The sequence below is a fragment of the Poromitra crassiceps genome (assembly GCF_964638095.1).
Source record: "Poromitra crassiceps genome assembly, chromosome: 7".
Taxonomy (NCBI): domain Eukaryota; kingdom Metazoa; phylum Chordata; class Actinopteri; order Beryciformes; family Melamphaidae; genus Poromitra; species Poromitra crassiceps.
The window spans coordinates 19,992,946-19,999,859 of record NC_139628.1 but is presented as its reverse complement, the minus strand read 5'-3'; positions in this window follow the sequence as shown (position 1 = coordinate 19,999,859).

Below are 6,914 nucleotides of genomic sequence, written 5' to 3'. Positions count from 1 at the left end.
AATATTATTGATAGGGTTAGGAAAAAAAACGCTCCCGATGTGTAAGGACCTTAAGCCTTTACTGCAGCAATTCTGTCACTTACTACAGTATACTGGTATTCCTTTTTCAAATACTATACGTCAGAATAGAGGTCCGCTACCTGACCCGAACCCGACGGTCAGGTAGGGCTTGATTATCTCGGCCACGGGCCGGGCTAGGGCCTAAATTGTAGACCCGTGCAGGGCTCTACGTCAGCGTCCTCACACTTTTTCACATCAAAGACGCCCATTTGATGAGATTTAGTTCCAGGGTCTCCCATCTGATAAGACTTTTGCTTTTAGATGTTTTATTACAGAAAGAAACCCATGACCAAAACATTGTGTCATTGTGTTACTTATGGAGGGAATTATAGTGACAATACATTATTCCCATTTTTGCTGGGGACCTCCTCAAGGGCCCCACTTTGAAAGCCACTACATTCTACAAAGTAAAGAGTCATTCACTTTTGAATAGAGAGACAAAGTGACCGCCTACTTCCTGCTTCAGCACTGTACCAGAGATTTTCATCCGCCATTTATTTTCCCATGGAAATTTTGTAAAATGCTTATAAAAATAGTTTTACTTCATCAAACCAAATGGTTCAGCGATATTTAGAATCGGGAAAGACCATAGAACATTTTATTCCGACCAAAACTAAAAAAACAACACAGAAAAAATATTTCTTTAAATCTGTGATTTTTTTATGTTTTGGTCTGAGTGAAATGTTATGTGGTCTCTCCTGTTTATAACCACGTTGGCTGACTTGGGACAAATCCTGTTTGAGGAGTGGAATGCCATCCCACAGCAGTGTGTGACCAGCATGAGGAGGAGGTGCCAGGCTGTTGTGGCTGCTTATGATTCTTCCACACGCTACTGAGGCTCCTGACTGTTTGTTAAATGATTAAATTGTAAAATTGCCAATATGTCTTGTTTCTTCCTTGTTACTGATATACTTCAAATCATCCAATCCACCAAACAAGAGTCAATAGCAACAGCAGAATAAGCTGTTTGGCATTGACAGAGAAGATTTTGTCACATTTTTTTACATTTTTGAGCGCAACCCACATACTCGGCTGTGCTGCTCATTCCACAAATGCATGTTCCTTACAAATGGGGCAATATTTAAAAGAGAAATAAACAGACTTTACAACGGTATAAAATCTATTCCCAAGAAGCATTGTTGCAATATATATATATATATATATATTAATGTTAGAACACAGACTCGGCTATAGATCTTACATTAGTATCAGATTTGTTGGCAGGTGTATGTACATGGGAAGTAGTGAGAGAAACGACTGTGGGAAGTGATCATTATCCTATAGTGACTGAAGTAGGCTGGAGGTTAGAAGAATATGACACTGGAGGAGTGCAGAATTGGTCCTTTAGTGGTGTTGATTGGGAGGTATTTAGGGGTGTTACTGACCAAGAAATGGGGAAAATTAATGTTGATGAAGATGTTGATCAATTAAATGTTTGTGTGTGCAGAGCTATGCTAGAGGGAGGTAGAAAAAGTTATTAAGAAAAAGGGAGGTAAGAGTAAAAGTAAGATTGTACCATGGTGGACAAAGGAATGTGATGAAGCAATTAAGTCTAAAAAATAAAGGTTTTTAGAGTGTTGAAAAGGAATCATAGTTTTCAGAATCTTGTAGAATATAAAAGGTTGCAGGCAAATCTAAGGACATAGCAAAGACCCGTTTTATTTTTAGCGCTCGAGACTCGAGGAAATCGATGCATCTGGGCGTGAGTTGTAGGGTTGTTTAATTAATTACTAACGTTATGCGCAAACGATTATATGCCGTGAACGTTAGGCAGTTATCGCCCATTATGTATTTTTAGCAACTTGTTTTCAGACTCTGCATGTCGTGATAGTTTGTTGAATGTCAATGCGATTCACTTAAGGCTATGCTCAGACAGTGAAGTGCAGCTGTGTGGTTAGTTTTCACAACTCCCCATTGTGTGGTCATGCTCAAATTCCCCCCACCCCGCCCCCTCTCTACTTTACACCCGGAGGTGCTCCACATGTATGAAAGCAACATGCCTCATGTCTGAAAGGGTACACTTCACGTATCCCCCGGGTCAGGCTCAGGGCAAGCAACCCTGACCTGACCCGGAGTTCATGTCTGAAAGTGGCTATACAGGCCTCCAGCTGGTATCAGTCAGAAAGACGGGGGAGCTGGGAAAACCTGGCAGCCAAGCAGGTCTTCCATTTGTGGAAAGCATTTTGTGACAAGTAAGCTTTTGTCTCATTTATTAATTTTCATTATAAAAGAAACACGTTATTTGGAGTTGTTGGCGTTGTGTTAGCTAGGCTAACGTAACAAGTAGCTTGCTAATGCTAGCTTTTTATCACTATCGAGCATTGGACCTGGCTCTGTGTGTGTGTGTTCGCTGAAGGCCAGTAAGTTAGCTAACTAGTTTAGTTGATGTTGATAATGCCATAGGAATGAAGATTGACGTTACAGCACCATAAGAAGCTCTCTACATAAAAACAATTTAGGGAAGTTGTAGCTTCCACTTATTATGCTTTTATTGGGACACTCAGGCTGAGTGAGGTAAGGCAGAGCCGATCAAATACATAGCAGTCAACTTGAAACATCGCTTATGATGGTCTCGACCTAGTTTCAAGATGAAGACCAGACACGCTGCCTCACGCCACATGTAATCTAGAAACATAGCGACCTCAGCATCACATGTAATCCTAGCGTGACAACAAGTGCAGTAATCCTAGAGTGACGCGTTAATGCCGTCAGTGCAGTAGTGACGCACTTGCCTAGGTGACGGCGTTAATGTCGTCAGTACCGAGGCTATGACGTGGCAGTATTTATAGCCACGCCGAGCGCACCACAGCCCTTGTTCCCTGCCCTCTAGCCGCTGCACTAAGCTGATCCAATTCCTTCTCTGGAAGCCGCGTTTCACCTCTCAAGCTGCCCATTCCTCCAGATCCTGCTATCAAGCCATCCGCATTCATACCAGCCATCCGCACTAACGAGACCACTCACCGTTCGCTCCTGCACCATGTCGGGCCGTGAAAACGAAGACTTCGAAGTGCAGTACCAGTTCGAGCTCGAGGCATCCAGCTCCGACGAGGACTTGCCCGTCGAACCATCCACGCCCGGGCACGGGCTGCAACAGGCAAGCGGACGGCAGCAGGCTTCGGCAGCACCAAACGCATCTCAGACGGGGGACCTCATCGCCAGGGGAAGACAAGCGGGGCCGGCGCGCAGAGGAGGTAGAGCGCGCGGCCGAGGAAAGAAAGCAAACGGTGCCAAGTCACGAGGACAAGTAGCAACTCGCAGTCGCGCAAGGGACGAAGTGGAGAGCGCTCCGGGCCCGGGCACGAGCACTCGGGGGCGCGGAGGGAAGCAAACGCGCGCCCCCGTGAGGAGCGCAGCAGCCCCAGCCAAAGCATACGGCAGGCCATTAGGGCCAAAAATCGTCGCGAAAATCAATAACGCCGCTCAAATTCCCGCGAGGAGCTCAGCCGCCCCGCCTGAGGCACATGGCAGGCCAACAGCTCCGCAAATCCCCTCAGGCTTCCCACCCGCCGCGGCAGGCCCCCCGGCCCCGCCCAGGCGGCAGGGGGGGGGGGCTGGCCGCAGCCATGCATTCTATAACAGAGACCCTTAGCGGGTTCCAGGCTTGCCTGGAGGCCATGCGCCCAGCGCAGCCACCAGTCCAGCAGGCGGTGCCCATACAACCAGCAGTGCCCGCAGACCCAACCCCCATGCCTTACCCAACCCCCATGCCCTATCCACCGGCGGCAGCAGTAGCGGAACCCAGCATGCTCCTCGCCCCTCCCACTCACCCATTCCTTCCCAGGCAACCAGCGGCGGGCGCAGCGCAGCCCAGCACGCTGCCTGCCCTACCCGCCACACCGTACCCATTTTGGCCCTTCCAACCGGCGGCGGCCTCAGCACAGCCCAGCGCGCCACCCGCTCCTCCCGCCCAGATGTGGCCCTTCCAACCGGCGGCGGCCTCAGCCCAGCCCAGCGCGCCACCTGCTCAGATGTGGCCCTTCCAACTGGCGGCGGCCTCAGCCCAGCCCAGCGCGCCACCTGCTCCTCCCGCCCAGATGTTCTCCCTGGCTTCAGCGCTGCCCGAGTTCACTTTCGGTAAGCGTTACATTCCCCAGTCGGCCGGCATCTCTCCCAAGCTAAAGTCCAAAATCCTGCAGGGCCAGAACGTCAATCTAGTCAGCATTCTCCTGCCCTCACCGGAATGCAGCAAGAAAATCACGAGCGCGGACACCAGCGTTCTAAGTTCGTCCGACCCCCGCCTACACAGGGACCTCACCATAACGGAGTTCACGAGCGCGTTCGGAGTTTTCTGCGACGTAATTTGTACAGTGTACCCCGAACGCCGAGCCGAGCTGGACAGATATCTGGCACTAATAACGGATCTCGCCTTGAGGTTCGGGAGGGGCGTCTTCTACCAATACCACAAAGCGTTCTCCCACAAGGCCGCCCTGAGCATTTCCGAAGCCAACTCCCGGGTAGACTGGTCCATCCTGGACGGTGACATAATGACGATGCTGGGAGGGGCAGGGCAGGTGATCACGTGCTTCTCCCGCGGCGAAGCAGGGCACACAGCGCCTCTCTGCCCAAAGGCGGCCTTCCAGCCTCCCGCCAGCCGCGACGGCGCACCCCGCTCGACCCGCACGGCGCAGGCCCCCAACGGGTCCGTCTCGAGCCACCAGGTGGGTGTCCCATACTACCCGTTAACATGCAATAATTTTAACGACAGATCATGTACCCACGATAATTGTGTAAATTGTTCGTACCTACACGTGTGCTCCGACTGCAGGGACGCCCACCCCCGCTCCATCTGCCCCCGAAAGTTCCGCCCCCAGAGGCAGGGCCCCAACACCAAGAGGGACAAAACGGGCTTTCAACGGCCCTAAAATGCCACCCGTCCACGCCCATCGACGTCCTGGCCCTAGCCCAGGAACTCTCCCAGCATCCCAATCGCGTATTCGTCGATTACTTACTGACCGGCCTCTCTCAGGGTTTCAAGGTCGGCGTAACCACAACCCCTACAACCTCCCTCGTCTCTAGAAATTCGCAATCAGCCCTGAAGGAGCCCGAGATAGTCTCCCAACTGCTCAACAAGGAGGTTTCCAAAGGATTCGTAATCGGCCCTTTTAAGTCCCCCCCCTTCCCGGTGTTCCGGACAAGCCCAATTGGCATCGCCACGCGCAAGTATTCCGGGAAGAAACGGTTGACTTTCGACCTTTCCTCGCCCCGCCACGGTCCCTTCCCTAGCATAAATAGCCTCATTCCCCCCGAGCCCTTCTCGCTATATTACGCCAACATAGACAACGCCATCCACCTCATCAAGCTCGCGGGGCGAGGCGCCTGGCTCTCCAAAGCAGACATCTCAGATGCCTTCAAGGTCATGCCCATCCACCCCTCGCAATGGGCGCTGTTCGGGGTTAAATGGGAGTCCAGGTTTTACTTCGCGGTTAGGCTCACATTCGGTTGCAGGAGCAGCCCTGCCATCTTCAACTCACTGTCAGAAGCGCTATGCTGGATACTGCTGAACAACGTGCGTGTCCCCGCCGTGCTCCACCTCCTAGACGACTTCCTGTTAGTCGACCCCCCGTCAGCGCCCTCTGTCTCCCTAAGCAAGCTGAAGGAACTATTTCGAAGGCTGGGCGTGCCTCTAGCAGAGGAGAAAACTTCCGGTCCCGCGGCAGCACTCGAGTTCCTGGGCATTAACCTCGACTCCGAACTCATGCAGGCCTCTCTCCCCTCTGAGAAGCTAACGCAGATCCGCGAGATAGCCCACTCTCACACGGCAGCGGCCTGGATCTCAAAACGAGAGCTCCTATCCCTTCTCGGCCATCTAAATTTCGCCATGCGCATAATTCCCCAGGGCCGCTCGTTCATTTCGAGGCTACTCGACCTGGCATCCTCAGTCCCCGAGCTCCATGACCCGGTTACTCTCGATGAAGGCTGCCGGTCCGACCTCAAGTTCTGGTCCCACCTATTAAACGACTGGAACGGGATTTCCTTTTTCTACGACGACGTCATCTCGTCAGCCGACGATCTAAAATTTTTCACAGACGCGGCCCCGTCCCGAGGTTTTAGGGGGTTCTTCCAAAGGCAATGGTTCGCCGGGGCATGGCCAAAGCAGTTCGCCGGCTTGGATCAGTCCTCCGCTCTGTTCGAGATTTTTCCCATAGTGGTCGCTTGCCACCTGTGGGGACGCTCCTGGGCGAGGAAACGCATAGCCGTCAAATGCGATAATGCGGCGGCAGTGGCCATAGTCAACAAAGGGCGCTCCTCCTCCCCCGACATCATGCCTTTCGTCCGGCGGCTGACTTGGCTCGCGGTCACCCATAATTTCATCATCGTTGCTCATCACCTCCCCGGGCACTCTAACATCCTTGCTGACCACCTTTCTCGTTTTAATTTTCAGGCATTCCGCAACCTCCATCCGGCAGCCGACGCGTCTCCAATGCCGCTTCCCCCGTTCTCGGCTCTCACCCTCTCATGAGTCCGGACCCACGTCCTAGGCCCCCAGCACCCCCTCACGATCCCCGCCTCACCCAGCTACTCCACGTCACTCAGTCCTACATCGGGGGGGGCTGGCCAGCTCCACAGCCAGAGCCTACGACGGCGCCTGGCGGTCGTTCTCCTTTTTCTGTGCCTCGGTCAATCTCCCCGTTCTCCCAATCCTGATCCCCAATGTATGCGCTTTCATAACGTTCTGCGTATCCGTCCGCCATCTCCGTCCCCCCTACGTCCGTAGCTTGGTGGCGGGGATCCAATTCCACGCCAGGCGCTATGACCCCGAATTTCCCAGTCTATTTTCCGTCCCCGTTATAAAAGCTCTGCTAAAGGGCATCGCCAAAGCCTTCCCGACCGCCCCCGACTCTAGGCGTCTCATA